Source organism: Delphinapterus leucas, chromosome 5 (genome assembly GCF_059928025.1).
Source record: "Delphinapterus leucas isolate spDelLeu-1000000601 "Yukka" chromosome 5, BTC_Dleu_Yukka2, whole genome shotgun sequence".
NCBI lineage: Eukaryota > Metazoa > Chordata > Mammalia > Artiodactyla > Monodontidae > Delphinapterus > Delphinapterus leucas.
In genome coordinates this window covers 95,710,705-95,726,912 of record NC_143133.1, presented here as the reverse complement: position 1 = coordinate 95,726,912, position 16,208 = coordinate 95,710,705, and the positions used below count along the sequence as shown (strand labels likewise).

General features: G+C 39.8%; 1 long non-coding RNA gene across 1 annotated transcript in view; it reads left to right on the top strand.

The window, feature by feature from the left end:
* LOC111187685 (uncharacterized) overlaps positions 1 to 16,208 on the top strand; it is a 461,235-nt gene that overhangs the window by 429,840 nt on the left and 15,187 nt on the right. The window contains exon 7 of the long non-coding RNA XR_016393343.1: positions 1,770 to 1,808. This is a non-coding gene — a long non-coding RNA (uncharacterized LOC111187685). The remainder of the gene's footprint in view (positions 1 to 1,769; positions 1,809 to 16,208) is intronic.

Sequence of the window (16,208 nt, the reverse complement as noted above, 5' to 3'; positions counted from 1 at the left end):
GAGCTGTTTGCTTCTTTGGCTGTTCTCTCTCTCCTTACTGCCTCAATCTTGACTTTGGCTTTTCCTCTTTTTTTCCCATCACCAAAATTCTCTCCTCCTTTCTCTTTTCCCCTTTTAATTCAAACTTTCTGAATATGTACCCCTTCCTTCACAAACACAACAAAAACACAAATAAAAACGCCAGCAATCCAAATTTAAAGATCACACCCAATGTAAACCTTAAACTTAATTTTTCTTCATTAAAGATACTTTTTTGGTATGTTTATCCATGTCTGTGTTTTCTGTCCTTTAATACTGCGTATTATTTTGGGCCAGAATATATGCTGGCCCAGATTCTTAACTTTTTTTACTGCTTGTCTGAAAACAAATCAAAACCCTAGATGGGTTGACAAATATTTTTATGTTATATGGGGAGAGAGTGGGAGAAAGATTATATACATTAGATCTTTGAGCCATACCAAAGTCTTTGTTATACATTTCTTTTAGTTCTTTTGACTCTATTCAACCAAAATAAAATTATCAGTGTATGTATATATATACACATATATATACATATACACTGTATGTATATATATATATACACACACACATATATATACATACCACATATGTACATGCATATATACACACATATACATAATACATATGTATACATATATAGCATATATATAAAAGAATATTTATTGCAAAGCAAAAACAAAAGAATAAAATTCTGGAAACCATCAAATATCTACCAATAAAGGAAAGCATACATAAAGTATGGTATATCCATATTATGGAATGTTATACAGCTATTAAGAAGAATGAGTCAGTCTACGTGAACTGACTGGAAAGATGTTGATAATATAGCCTTAGTAGGATGGTTAGATCTCAAGAAAGAAGAAACTTCTTTATGTACCTGTGTAATATAAAACACACAATTAACATATACATGCATTTGCATAAAAATAGAGAAAATGTGGAAGGATGAATACAAATTTTTACTACTGCTTACCTCAGAAGAATAGGTTAGAAAGGGAATTGGCTCATTAAGAATATATATTAGTTTTGTAATTAAAAAGTAGAAAATGTTACTGAAAAAAATTTAATACCATTATGTCCATTGAACTCTTCATAGCATAGTCCAAAAGGAACAAACTTACATGTAAATCCCACCTGGCCTTGAATGCCAAAGTGCCTTTTTAGTGGCTCATGAGGCCAAGAAAATATTCACACAGCTGTAAAAAGTCAATCACAGGGAGAACGAGTGAACTAAGGAGACTGGGGATGAGACAGCAAGAGCCCTGATACTGCTGTTCAGACTCACATATCTCATGGATGGGGAGAAGCTCCACTCCATCACTCAGGCTATTTACAGGTGTCATTTGAAAGATTTTGGCATTTGACAATTTGCACATATCTCTTCAAGATAAAGAGAGTGCCGCGTGTGGTTGATAAGGTGGGTTTTTGAGTCAGACTGCTTCATTTTCATTCCGGATCTAGCTATTTCCTAGGTACGATAATTAACCTAATTGTGCTGTGGTCCTTTATTTGTGAAATAAAGATAAATAAGAGTCTTTACTTCACTGGATCATCGTTGGCCCATAATGAATGTTCTGACTTGGAGGGGGTGGCAGTGGGAGCAGTGAAGGGCAGATACTTAAAAATCCAGAGAAATCAGTGGGGTCACAGGAGGTGGTACCCACCTTGGATTGGAGATGCATGGGGGCAGGGTCAATAGCATTACACTTTGCCAGTTCTAATGTGTCTCCCACCTTCTTGTTTTGCAGACCACCAATCTCAGCACACTGGCTAGTGACTGCAAAAAGGTAAGTCAGCCTCCAGGAATTGCAGCCTGCTGTCAGAGTAATAAAAAGCTTCAGAATTGATGACATTCGGTTGAAAAAGCTATGGTATCAATGAGAATGTTCTGCTGACATATTGTAGTCTTCTTTCCTCAGAGATGGAAATTTGAATGGTTCTCTTTAAGGCTGTGGCAAACTCTGTTATTGTTTGACAGCCTTTTCTTCTAAAGAAGCTCTGTTTCCATATATTTCTATCTCGCTATTATCTGATATTTTATTCTGCAAGGTGAGCATCAAGGGAGTTCAGGGCAAGCTGCATTGCAGGCATCTCTATCTTTGTTTGCAAATTTAAATCTAATAAACCTAAACCCAATACAATATAAAAATGATTTCGTATTTGGAAAGCTGATCATATAGCATAAATATCTGGTTTGGATTCACCAGAGTCAAGTTTGAGAAGCTGTCATGCTTTGCAAAAGGATTAGCCTCGCTGGCATCTGATGGAAGCCGTCCTGTAATGGATCATGTCTGAGGACTGCCTGCTAGAGCAGCAGCAGCGTGTCTAATTCCTGGCCTTTGCAGTCCAGGGGGCACTTTTATCCGCCTCTTTAATCTCGGGTTTAACTAGATCTTCTCCTTCTGGAGGGGAAAGAAGCGATTTCACAGTCTGAAAACTCAAATTCTTTGATGCTATCTATTGATATGGAAAACCAGGTGCATAAAGAGTTGACCTGTGCCTGATATATTAGTTACTTGGCATTTCTAAGGATTTGACACCATGACATTGTTTGCTGGGCTGTTTCCGTTTCTGAGTTTGCTTGATATGGAAATAGATAGCGGGGAACTTCATCTTTAAAGGTGGTGTGAGGGCCCACTGTTCTGAATGCCATCGTTTCATTATCTTGATCATTGTTTTATTGCCTGTTAAGTCTCCATCTTGATTGCTGTGTTTGTCTTCCTCTCAGCTCCCTGAGAGCAAAGTCCATGTGGAATTCTTAAAATTATAGCGCTTAGAGAACAAAAGGACTTTAGGGGTTCTCTAGTCTCCCCCTTTTCCCACAGTGGGACTGCCATCGATATAATTTATAAATGGACCTCTAGCCTCCACTTGAATATTCTACTGACGGGGAACTTAATGACCCTACCTGTTCACTAGTGAGACAAAGGATTAGAGAGTTAGTTCTTCATTTTACTGAGCCAGTATCTGCCTCCTTTTGATTTCTGCCTACCGATTTAAGTGTGAAGCCAGTTAATACGCTTTCTTCTGAATCTTCTCCCCACCCCATTGCAGGGCTATTTATTTTTCTTCTTTATTTCTGATAGGACATTGATAATGATTGATTTCCAAAAGCATGGCTGCTGGGAGCTGGCTGTCTGGTTTCAAAAAATGGCTCTGCCACTTGTTCCTTACATGACTTTGGGTTGGTGACATAACCTATTTGTGCCTCACTTTTATCATCTGTAGAATGGGGATAATAGTTGTACATACCTCATGAGGTAGATGAGTTAACATATATAAAGTGCTTAGAACAGTGCCCAACACATAGAAGTGCTATATTAGCTATTATTATTATGGCTTCTAGACCAGGTTATCCTTTTTGGGTGGGGGCATAGCTTTTGTAACCAATGTCAAGAATTGTGCTTTTTACTCTTCATTCAGCAAGCTGTGTTTACAAGCTTTGTGTGTGGCAGGCACTGCAGAAGCCATGGTCTATGATGAAAGGATAAGCTGTAGGCATTCTTGAGTGCGGCACTAACATTCTACTAATACACTATAAGATGGCACGAGTTTCTATTTAAAAGCCATATCCTTCTCTTGACCACGTGAAGCTTAATGTCCTTCGATGAGCCCTTAAGACATTTTTACATGAGCTGGTATTAAAACATGAATCTCTTTTATATTTATGTAAATGATTCTTTTAGTATGGATGCAGGCCGTTATGTTTATTCATTAAAAAAACTTTGATCAGTTAAGATAACTTAGGGCTTCCCTGGTGGCCCAGTGGTTAAGAATCCGCCTGATAATGCAGGGGACACAGGTTTGAGCCCTGGTCCAGGAAGATCCCACATGCTGTGGAGCAGCTAAGCCTGTGTGCCACAACTACTGAGCCTGAGGAAGAAAAGATAGAACTCATGTAGGTAAGAATTATAGAAGCAGGGAGCCAGAATGGGGACATGCCACTACATGACTCTGGTCAATTCATCTACTTTATTTTCTGTTTTTGTGTGGGGAGGTGGGATGGTTATTCAACCAGCTTTGAGTCTGCACAGCTATACTATTTCAACAGGATGGAATCTACAGATATTCCCCCTCATATTTTGCTTAGATATTGCCATTCACATGATCAGCAATCTCTGGGCAATCTTGCCTGTACAAATAAGGTCTTTTTTAAGAAAATCACTCTCAAATCTGTCCCAAGTATTCATGATCTCTTCTGAGGCCTAGATCTGTGTTGCTGACTAACTAGTAAGCAGATCTTGTCCACAGAGTCTCTCCCATCCTGACCTTTCTTTTTCTTCTCTTATATTCACCACTTCAGTTAATGGCTTCACCATTCCAAACTAGAAACCTTGGTGTCATCCAGGACTCCTCCCTTTCCTTTCCTTCCCACATCCAACTAGCTATCAAATCCCATCAACTCCACCTTGAAATGTTTCTAGAATCTCTCCATCATCTCTTTCCTTGCTTCCTCATCCATCCTTTGAAAGGTTGTAACAACTCCCTGCTCGCTCTTTCCTTATACCAAGTTTTCCCTTCTTCACTCCATTTTCCAAAACACTGCCAGGGTTACTTTCCAGAAGACAAGCAAGAAACAAGCCGTGTGTGTCAAACCCTTACTTAAAAACATCTAAGGGATTTCAGTTTTTCTTCAAAATAGCCCCCAAACTCTGCATCACTTGGTCAATCATTCCCGTTATCTTTAGCCACATCCCCTGATGTTTTTCTAGGTGCTGGGGTCTGGAGGCCTGGAGCAGACTGCTAGAATGCCCTTCTGCCCTCTCATATGCTTGGAAAACTTACTCTTCTGTGGAGGGACCCCTCCCTTTGTCACTTTCTTCTCAAGCATTTTTAAAAGACTTTTCTTGGTTTCTCCAGGAAAGATGAGTGGTTTTACCTCCTTGCTGGGTTCATAACATTTTGTACCAACTCCAAGTATAACCTAACAACAACCACACAACTTGTCAAATGTTTACCATGTTCGCAGCCCTGTGAGAAATGCTTTGCATGGATTATCTCATTTGATTTTTATATTGGCCCTCACAGGTAGGTAATAGTATTACTGCCATTGACAGGTGAAGAACTTGCTGGAGGAAACTCCAGTAGAAGTTGTTGCAGTCAGGATGTGAATCCAGGCTCTCTGACCTCAGAGTCATTGCTTTTAGTGTTTGTCACCTCCTCTGCTATTGGATTCTAAATCCTTATTTATGGGTCCAGCTTCCCCCTAAACTATCAGCTCTTAGAGGGGAGGAACCATGACTGATTCTGTTAGGAATAATAAAAAATACCCCACAGGTAGTAAGATCTCAATAAAGGTCTATTTAATGCCTGGATTTGCTACATACATGGTTGTCCCTTAGCATAATATTATTATGGGGCCATTTTGTTCTAAAAAGTGTTTGTTTGTTTTTTCCTTTTCATAGGAGTTGAGAAAAGAATATTTTATATTCAGTGTTCACTATAAAGGTAATTTCTACATTAAAATAAGTTGTTAATGGATAGCTGGTGGGGATTGAAATATTTAGCTTAGCCAAAGATAGCAAGTATTCTAAGGCTTACTTCCTACCTTATACAGTTGTAAGAACCCTATTCTTATTTTCAGCCAAAGACCAATTCAGTCCATAATTTGGAAAACCTAAAAACATCTAGGTAATATACATAAATTTATTCATTCATTCATAAGTATTTATTGAGTACCTCCTATTGCAAAGCAGTTGTTATTGTTAACATGTTATAGAGGAAAAACGAATATGCCAAGACATGAGATGACTTGCTCTAGGGCACATATTAAACTCAAGGCAGACTCTTAGAGGAAAGGCCTAATTCAGATCTTCTGATTTTCTCTCTCTTAACCACTTCACCTCACAGTTTTTAACTAGAGTTGACACATGGAGAGTATGTATTGGGTGGGCGAGCTACAGGGAGTGATCCTCAAGCGTGCTTCATGATGTCTCCTGCCACCTGTTTTATGTTCATGGATATTTATATTTTTGTGTCTTGATTCTTTTCCATCTCTCAGTGCAAGATACTTGGACCCAGATGTGTTTGACTCAGCAGGTTTTGTGTGGGGACATTCTGACCTAGCACTATTGAACTTTCAGGATTTTAATTGGAAGTTATATGTAAAACAGATATCCTTACCCCTTCTCCAAGGTTCCTCACTCTGACCCTGCCCCCCACCCCTGGGGCACAGGTCAGAGATAGGCAAGGGGTGACAGATAGGTAAGGGTGATGGATGGGGCGAAGGTCAGGGATAAGATGAATCCCAGAGATGTGTCAAAGGTTAGAAATTTCCATTTCACAAATTACTTGGAAATGAAAAGCAGTGGTTTTCCAGTTTGACATCGAAATGCCCTACCTTATCCTGCTGTAAATTCCATCTACATATGGTAACCTAGACTCCCAACCATATAATAGTAGTCATATAAATAGGTTTCTCAGGTTGGAGAGTTTATTTTAAAAATTCAGCTGTCATTTGATGGTTTATTGTACCTTGTGTGTGTGTGTATGTGTGTGTGTGTGTGTGTGTGTGTGTGTGTGTGTGTGTGTGTGTGTGTGGTGGGCTCCATTTCTCTCTCTGTCCTCTCTCCTTGGACTTCTGATATCTTAACCCATATAAATGACAACCTTTAAAAAAATAGAACATTTAGGAAATGTATCCTTATCATGTTAAAAGGTATTGGTTTGGGGAATATGTGCGAACCTAAAGGAAATCCATCTGTTGACGGTGGTAATTTGTGGGAGTATTTGTGACTGTGTTGACTGTGCTTCTCTTCCATCTGACTGTTTGCTTTGCCTCGGTTTCTCCACTGTTACCAATGATGTATGAGTATGCAGAACACGTGCTTATGTAATTGCTTAGCCCACTGGTTGATGTTTTAATTTTTAATAGACATAGCTGTGCTTCACTCACATAGGCAAGGTAATTTTCCTTCAGGAAGAGGTGATTAAAATAGACAATGTAATGGGCTTTTGGAAGTTTTTCATCCATGTTGATGAATGGGTCTCTGTGTAAACACAGCCCAAGATTGTAATATCAGTGGTTAAGATGTTTACTTACAGTTGGTTCCTCAGCCTTTGAGACTATATTATATCTGGCTTCCTCTTTTAAAGACCAAGACTTAATGTCTAGACGGCGTTCACTGACCTCCACAGCTGGCTAGGCAGATTCCCATGACTCTTGGCCTCTTGGCAGAATTTCCAGGCTCGTAGGTCACGGTTGCTTCTTCCCATGCCCTGAGAAAGGGCACAAAGACCAAATCAACCCTGTCAGCATCGAGGAAACTTTTCAGTTCCCCCTGAGAAAGACAGCATCCCATGTTCTGGAGCAGTCACAGTGAAGGGTATCATTTCAAGTACATTTAAATGCTGTTTACTTTTTAAATAGTCGTTTTGGAAGCTACGAAGGTTTGTTTTTGGCAGAGTGCTGTTTTGCTGACTTGCCATAGGGCTCTCTGCTGGATAAAGGATGATACATACATATTTGCAAAGTTCTATCCTTTTCATCGTATGTGCCAACACAGGCCATCAATTTATAGGAGGGAAAGTTGTATTGCTTTAAACAGACAGCCCCTCCCCACCTTCCTCCCACTTCTCCTCTCACTCCCCCAGCAGAGAATGGGCTCAGTGTTCATTTGCAATATTTGGGATAAGGACGGGTGATTCTGGATTCCATACACTCTTCTTTCAACTCTTATTGGCTGGTTTTGGTTCTTATTGTTGCATTTTCCCATCCTACTCTCCTGAGAGGCAGTATGGTGCAGGGTTAAGAGCACAGACTCTGGAGACCAATGTCTGTGACTGGAGTCCCAGCTCCACCACCCATGAGCTCTACAACTTTGCCCAAGGTCACTCACTCAGCCTCTCTGTGCCTCACTTGTGTCATGTATAAAATGAGGCAAATAATGGTATCAACCTATGGAACTGAGGTAAGGATTGAATAGGTGGATCCACATAAATTCTTAGAACAGTGTCTCAGTAAGAGATGTTCATTATTATTCCATCCCTGTGCTTGCAGAGAATAATTTGAGCTTTGGTATTTTGAATTCGACTTTATCTTTTTGCTCTAAAAGACCAACAATATTAAGGAAAGTACATCAATAGACTTGGGCTAACGTCAGCATTTGGAAAAAATGCAAACAGTAATTACACTGGAGAAATACCCTCATATGGGCCTCTAATTCTTGTTTACTCTAATTCTTAATTAGAATGCACTCAAGTTCAATATTGGTATGAGTTCCAGCTCTGCAGAAGCAAATAACTTCTTAATAAATGAAAGATAAAGCCTTCTTAATTGTACAGTGAATATACTTTTCTGTATCTCTACTCTAGCATCTGACACAATTTTGAGCACATAGTAGACATTTAATAATGCTTGTTAATTCATAAGCTTGGCTTGGTATTATTCTTCCCAAAGCCTCCAGGAGAAGGCTTGAAATGGAAAAGAAAGGAAGAGGAAGAATCTACTCTTTGTAGATGGGCTTGTGGCTTTTCTCTTCATTGAAAGGGTTTGGGTTGGTGACTATGAAAAAGTGCTGTGGAAATGTTGGACTTCCTTGCTTTCAGTGTAGTAGCCATGGAGATAATTGAAAAGAGTGAACATTGATTCCTCCATAACATTAATATTTTATATCCCTAGCCTAGGAATTTCTTATCTTGACCTTAAGATCTTGAAATTTTCAAAGGAAAGACACATATTCCCAAGGTCAAACCAAGTAGTCATAGTTCATTTGGTTTGGGGTTAAAATTGGTTGTGGGAAATAGTCTTAGGACCAGATGAAATTCATTGCCTGTTTTTGTGTATGTCCTACCTTAAGCAAGAATCAAAGAATAAATTATAATCGTTTTTTGATGAGGTATAATTTACAGCAAATAAAATGTACTGATAACTTTACAGTTTAATAACTACTATTTTTTTAAATTTAAAAACAGAATCCCATCCGTATTACCTTATGCCTTTTGGGGTGTGGGCATTTTCATGGATTGAGCCTTACTGCTAAGGACGGCACCGATGATGCCAGAGCACACGCATTATTCTCTCCCAGCAGCGGCTGTAATTGTCACCATCATTTCAGAATAAACAGCACATTTAGACCCATAGATTGTATAATAGAGTCATTGTCTGCAACAGTAACACTGCTAATAGGAAGAAAGGTAGTTAAGGGCAAATGTCATGAATTATGTTGGTCTAATCCCTTTTGAGCTGTAATTATCCCTCTGTATCTGCATCTGAACAAGTTTCAAGAATATGACCTTCAGCGTCTGTGGTTCATGTGTAACTGCTCATGTAATATACATTTTAGGATATATTTGAAACAGTAATAACTAGCAGCGCCCTCCCCACCACACACACCTACACCTGAAAAAAACTATTTTGAGCTTCCAAAAATAACTGAATTTTTGTCACAGCAATTCCAATTTGTTTAATGGGGTGGCAGAAATAAAGGGATGTTGACTAATCTTGCAAATTATACATGCAAAAGGGCATTTAAGAATTGTTTTATATGTATGTGTGTATATATATATATGTGCATTGTTTTATATGTATGTGTGTATATATATATACACATTGCTTTATATGTATGTGTGTGTGTATGTATACAGGCATTGTTTTATAGGTATGTGTGTGTGTGTGTATATATATATATGTGCATTGTTTTGTGTGTGTGTATATATATATGCATTGTTTTATATGTATGTGTGCGTGTATATATATATGCATTGTTTTATATGTATGTGTGTGAGTGTGTGTATATATATATATATATATATGCATTTTTTGTGGGGAGGGGATAAATGTCAAAAAAAACTACACTGTTCAGCTCTATCATCACTAGCTTGATTTCACTAGTTTCTTTATCAAATACTAAAGATATTAAGGTGAGCTTTTGGCTGTAAATTGTGTTTCCCTTTTCATTCTAGAGAGTTTCCTTTTGGGCTGCTGTATTGCTGAGTCTCAAGGGCACTGTGACAGCTTTCTCTCTTTCTTCTTTTTACCCATATAGTTTTTGGATTTTCCAGACTCTTAAATAATCAGGATTGGACTATAGTTATTTCAACAGGACTGTGTGCTTACACACACGTATACACATTTAATTTTACATAACATGCTCTGGGAGATGAGCTTTCAGAGATATTTACCTTGTTTTCTGAGTCTTCAGCACAGTGTGCTGGATGTGAAAAGAAGCAGAAGAAAAGCAAGATGAATCAGTAAGAAGGATGGAGCAGAGTTTGTGTAAATTGGATCTCTACACTGGCTTACAGCTTTTGTTAGAAAAGTGGAGTAGTCAGAATACTTAATTTGCCTCAATTAAGAGTGATCATTCTCGTTATTGTTGCTCAAAATGGGACCAAGTCACTCTACAATCAAGCTAATTGTAACCTCTGATTTAGGGGCTTAGCTCTGTGCTTTGCCTTTGTTTTCATAAATGATCTGTACAGCCCAAATAATCCCTCCCCCCCTCCCCCATGTTGATCGTTTTTCTTAATTCTTTTAATTCCACACTTAGAGGATTGCTATAATCTTCTGAAGACGCTGCTCAAGCCAACCACTAAATAAGACAGCTGTGGTAATGATGAGGGCAGAGTGCTCAGATAGGGAGCCAGTGTGGTGGCTGCATTGTGAGGTCCAGAACCAGCCCTGAGACACTGCTCTAAGAATTTTGTGTGGATCCACCTATTCAATCCTTACATCAGTTCTATAAATTGATACCATTATTGGGCTTCCCTGGTGGCACAGTGGTTAAGAATACGCCTGTCAATGCAGGGGACATGGGTTCTAGCCCTGGTCTAGGAAGATCCCCACATGCCACGGAGCAACTAAGCCCGTGTGCCACAACTACTGAGCCTGCGCTCTAGAGCCCGTGTGCCACAACTAGTGGAGCCCGCACTCCTAGAGCCCGTGCTCTGCAACAAGAGAAGCCACAGCAATGAGAAGCCCGTGCACCACAACATAGAGTAGCCCCTGCTCGCCACAACTAGAGGAAGCCCGTGCACAGCAACGAAGACCCAATGCAGCCAAAAATAAATGATAATAAATAAAATAAATATTTTAAAAAATTATTATTTATTGATACCATTATTGATGCCATTATTTATATCATTTTATATGTGAGACAAGTGAGGCACAGAGAGTCTGAGTGACTTAGGCAAAGTTGTAGAACTCATGGGTGGTGGAGCTGGGACTTGTCACAGACACTGGTCTCCAGAGTCTGTGCTCTTAACCCTACACCATATTGCCTCTCAGGAGAGTAGGGGTGGGAAAATGCAACAATAAAAACCCAAACCAACCAATAAGAGCTGAAAGGAGAGTGCATGGAATCCAGAACCGAATATTGCAAATGAACGCTAAGAGCTCTTTCTTTGCTGGGCAGTGAGAGGAAGGGGAGAGGAAGAGAGGGAGGGAGGGCGGATGGGCTCTGCCCCTCCCCCGTGTTCAACAATGATTCAGCTGTATCAGTGTATCAGCATCTTCTCAGTGACCACCCTATTCAGAATTGCAACCTGCTCCTGCCCCAAGAATTTCCAAGTCACCTATGTTTTCATTTCACATTCTAAGATACTATGTAATTCATTTTTCCCTTATTGTTTATTATCCATCTCCTGACAATAGAATAAATTACAAGATGACAGGGATATTTGGATCTACTTTATTCATGGATATGAACTGAGACTTGAACATAGTAGCTCCTCAAAAATACATGTTAAATGAATTACTAGGACTACTATTACCACCACCACTATCCTTAGTTATAGCAAGCAATGGCCATAGAGTTTTAGAACTGGAAGCGATCAGAGATCATCTCTAGTACAGCTCCTCCTTTTGTCAAGGCAGAGACTACTGAGTCATGTCCTGGGTCAGGGGCTGGAGGATGGTCTTCTCAAAGACTTGCCTGTGCCATGAAATGAGTGGGATAATTCTCCAGTTTAAAGTGGATAGCACTTTAAACATTGTCTTGGGAGATCATGCACTCTGTCTTGCTCTGGGGTTGAGCCTAAATTTAATGATCTTTAAAACCACAGACCATAAAGGCTTGTGGGACTGCCTAGATATGTTGAAAAAAAAAATGGTGCTGCTGGTGTGGAATTGTAAGATAAGCAGAGAACCTAGTACATGACTCAGTGGGAGTTTTCCCCAAGGGAAGGGTAAAGAAAAGAGTGTACTGTTTTCTGGCAATGGAAACTGACACTTAACACGATTATTGTAACTCCAGACACTTGGCTTTTCCCACTGGGGAGATCAAAAGTGATGAAAACAGAGCTGCTCTTCCAAAGCTGAACCTTCATGAGCTCCAGTCTCCAACTGAGGTGTCAAAATGGCCAAAATCCCTGGCAAGAAGGGTGTTTTAATTAATTAGAGCCGTGAGCGGGCAGCTTGCCACAAAAGTGTCTGACCATGGTTGCCTGTGAAAAGAAGTGCAGAGGGCCCCTGCCAGTGACTTGTTGATCCCCCAGGAGCATCCACCTGTCTCCATGGGAAAGACAGGTGTCGTTTCCTCCTGATGAGGGATCTGTTTCCCCTTCATCTTCTTTGGAGAGAGGTTTCTGGCAAAGTCTTTCCTCTCATGTAGTTCTAAAGGTGGGAAAAAGATGAAAAGGAAATTGCTGTTCTCCAAGTATGGAGAGCCACAAAGGTCAATATCTGGAGGAAGCAGAAGATGTCCAAGGAAAGGTTGCACTTCTAGCTGAATCAGAGCTCATCATCTTGCATTAACTCTGGAAATCCCAAGGTTATTTAAGTAGGGTGAAGTCTTGAGGCTCTATAGTGTCAGTGAGTGATCTGGCATTTTGAGGCACGACCCCTGTGATCTCTTAAGGGACTTGGGGACTCACTTGTCAAAAGCAGCATTGCCAGGTGTCTCAGTGGAAGCACACACCCTTGTTTTGCTTCCATGCAGCACCTTCTGCTCCTGTTGCTACAGGGGATGCCCTTTTGAAGATGGGTTTCTGTTTACTTAGAAAAGTGAGAGATGTGCTGGAGGACAGAGCTGTGCTCACCTCACCTTGCAGAGACGTGCTGAGGTAGAAGTCATATGATTGTAATGAAGATCAGTGATACACCTTCGGGTCCTGACCCACCCAGAGCATCTGGCTCCCTTCTTATCATTAGATTCCTGGGCCATTTTTAATCTTGGTGGGGGCAATGCTTTCTGTGACCATTTCATGAGTGCTCCTCTCAGCTCTCTAAAGTATTTCTAGAAATCTTCTAAGCCTCTAAAGAACACGATAATTTACTTTCACACAACAAATAGTTATTATAGATTTACTGGTTACATAGGCTACATAGTATGTAGAATATGTATTTATTTTTCAACATCTTTATTGGAGTATAACTTCTTTACAATGGTGTGTTAGTTTCTGCTGTATAACAATCTGAATCAGCTATACATATATCCCCATATCTCCTCCCTCTTGCGTCTCCCACCCACCCTCCCTATCCCACCCCTCTAGGTGGTCACAAAGCACAGAGCTAATCTTACTGTGCTATGTGGCTGCTTCCCACTAGCTATCTGTTTTACATTTGGTAGTGTATATATGTCACTGCTACTCTCTCACTTCATCCCGGCTTACCCTTACCCCTCCTTGTGCCCTCAAGTCCATTCTCAACGTCTAAGTCTTTATTCCTGTCCTGGCCATAGGTTCTTCAGAAGCTTTATTTTCTTTTTTTAGATTCCATATATATGTGTTAGCATACGGTATTTGGTTTTTTTTCTGACTTACTTCACTTTGTATGACAGACGCTGGGTCCATCCACCTCACTACAAGTAACTCAGTTTTGTTTCTTTTTATGGCTGAGAAATATTCCACTGTATATATGTGCCACATCTTCTTTGTCCATTCATCTGTTGATGGACACTTAGGTTGCTTCCATGTCCTGGCTATTGTAAATAGAGCTGCAATGAACATTGGGGTGCATGTGTTTTTTTGAATTATGGTTTTCTCAGGGTATATGCCCAGCAGTGGGATTGCTGGGTTGTATGGTAGTTCTATTTTTAGTTTTTTAAGGAACCTCCATACTGTTCTCCATAGTGGCTGCACCAACTTACATTCCCACCAACAGTGCAAGAGGGTTCCCTTTACTCCACACCCTCCCTAACATTTATTGTTTGTAGTGTTTTGTTTTTTTTTGCGGTACGCGGGCCTCTCACTGTTGTGGCCTCTCCGTTGTGGAGCACAGGCTCCGGACGCACAGGCTCAGCGGCCATGGCTCACGGGCCCAGCCGCTTCGCGGCATGTGGGATCTTCCCGGACCGGGGCACGAACCCATGTCCCCTGCATCGGCAGGCGAACTCTCAACCACTGCACCACCAGGGAAGCCCTGTAGTTTTTTTGATGATGGCCATTCTGACTGGTGTGAGGTGATACCTCACTGTAGTTTTGATTTGCAGTTCTCTAATGATTAGTGATGTTGAGCATCCTTTCATGTGTTTGTTGGCAATCTGTATATCTTCTTTGGAGAAATGTCTGTTTAGGTCTTCTGCCCATTGTTGGATTGGGTTTTTTTTTTTTTTTTTGATATTGAGCTGTATGAGCTACTTGTATATTTGGAGATGAATCCTTTGTCAGTTACTTCGTTTGCAAATATTTTTGCCCATTCTGAGGGTTGTCTTTTCATCTTGTTTATGGTTTCATTTGCTGTGCAAAAGCTTTTAAGTTTCATTAAGTCCCATTTGTTTATTCTTGCTTTTATTTCCATTTCTCTAGGAGGTGAGTCAAAAAGGATCTTGCTGTGATTTATGTCATGGGTGTTCTGCCTCTGTTTTGCTCTAAGAGTTTTATAGTATCTGGACTTACATTTAGGTCTTTAATCCATTTTGATTATTTTTATTTTTGTGTATCGTGTTAGGAAATGTTCTACTTTCATTCTTTTACATGTAGCTGTCCAGTTTTCCCAGCACCACTTACTGAAGAGGCTGTCTTTTCTCCATTGTACATTCTTGCCTCCTTTATCAAAGATAAGGTGACCATACGTGCATGGGTTTATCTCTGGGCTTTCTATCCTGTTCCATTGATCTATCTTTCTGTTTATGTGCCACTACCATACTGTCTTGATTACTGTAGCTTTGTAGTATAGTCTGAAGTCAGGGAGCCTGATTCCTCCAGCTCCATTTTTCTTTCCCAAGATTGCTTTGGCTATTTGGGGTCTTTTGTGTTTCCATACAAATTGTGAAATTGTTTGTTCTAGTTCTGTGAAAAATGCCAGTGGTAGTTTGATAGGGATTGCATTGAATCTGTAGATTGCTTTGAATAGCATAGTGTTGATCCTGCCAATCCAAGAACATGGTATATCTCTCCATCTGTTGGTATCATCTTTAATTTCTTTCATCAGTGTCTTATAGTTTTCTGCATACAGGTCTTTTGTCTCCTTAGGAAGGTTTATTCCTAGGTATTTTATTCTTTTTCTTGCAATGGTAAATGGGAGTGTTTCCTTAATTTTTCTTTCAGATTTTTCATCATTAGTGTATAGGAATGCCAGAGATTTCTGTGCATTAATTTTGTATCCTGCTACTTTACCGAATTCATTGATTAGCTCTAGTAATTTACTGGTAGCATCTTTAGGATTCTGTATGTATAGTATCATCTCATCTGCAAACAGTGACACTTTTACTTCTCCTTTTCCGATTTGTATTCCTTTTATTTCTTTTTCTTCTCTGATTGCTGTGACTAAAACTTCCAAAACTATCTTGAATAATAGTGCTGAGAGTGGGCAACCTTGTCTTCTTCCTGTTCTTAGAGGAAATGCTTTCAATTTTTCACCATTGAGAATGATGTTGGCTGTGGGTTTGTCATATATGGCTTTTATTACGTTGAGGTAGGTTCTCTCTATGCTTACTATCTGGAGGGTTTTTTATCATAAATGGGTGTTGAATTTTGTTGAAAGCTTTTTCTGCATCTATTGAGATGATCATATGGTTTTTCTCCTTCAGTTTGTTAATATGGTGTATCACATTGATTGATTTGTGTATATTGAAGAGTCCTTGCATTCCTGGGATAAACCCCACTTGATCATGGTGTATGATCCTTTTAATGTGCTTTTGAATTCTGTTTGCTAGTATTTTGTTGAGGATTTTTGCATGTATGTTCATCAGTGATATTGGCCTGTAGTTTTCTTTTTTTATGACATCTTTGGCTGGTTTTGGTATCAAGGTGATGGTGCCCTCGTAGAATAAGTTTGGGAGTGTTCCTCCCTCTGCTATATTTTGGAA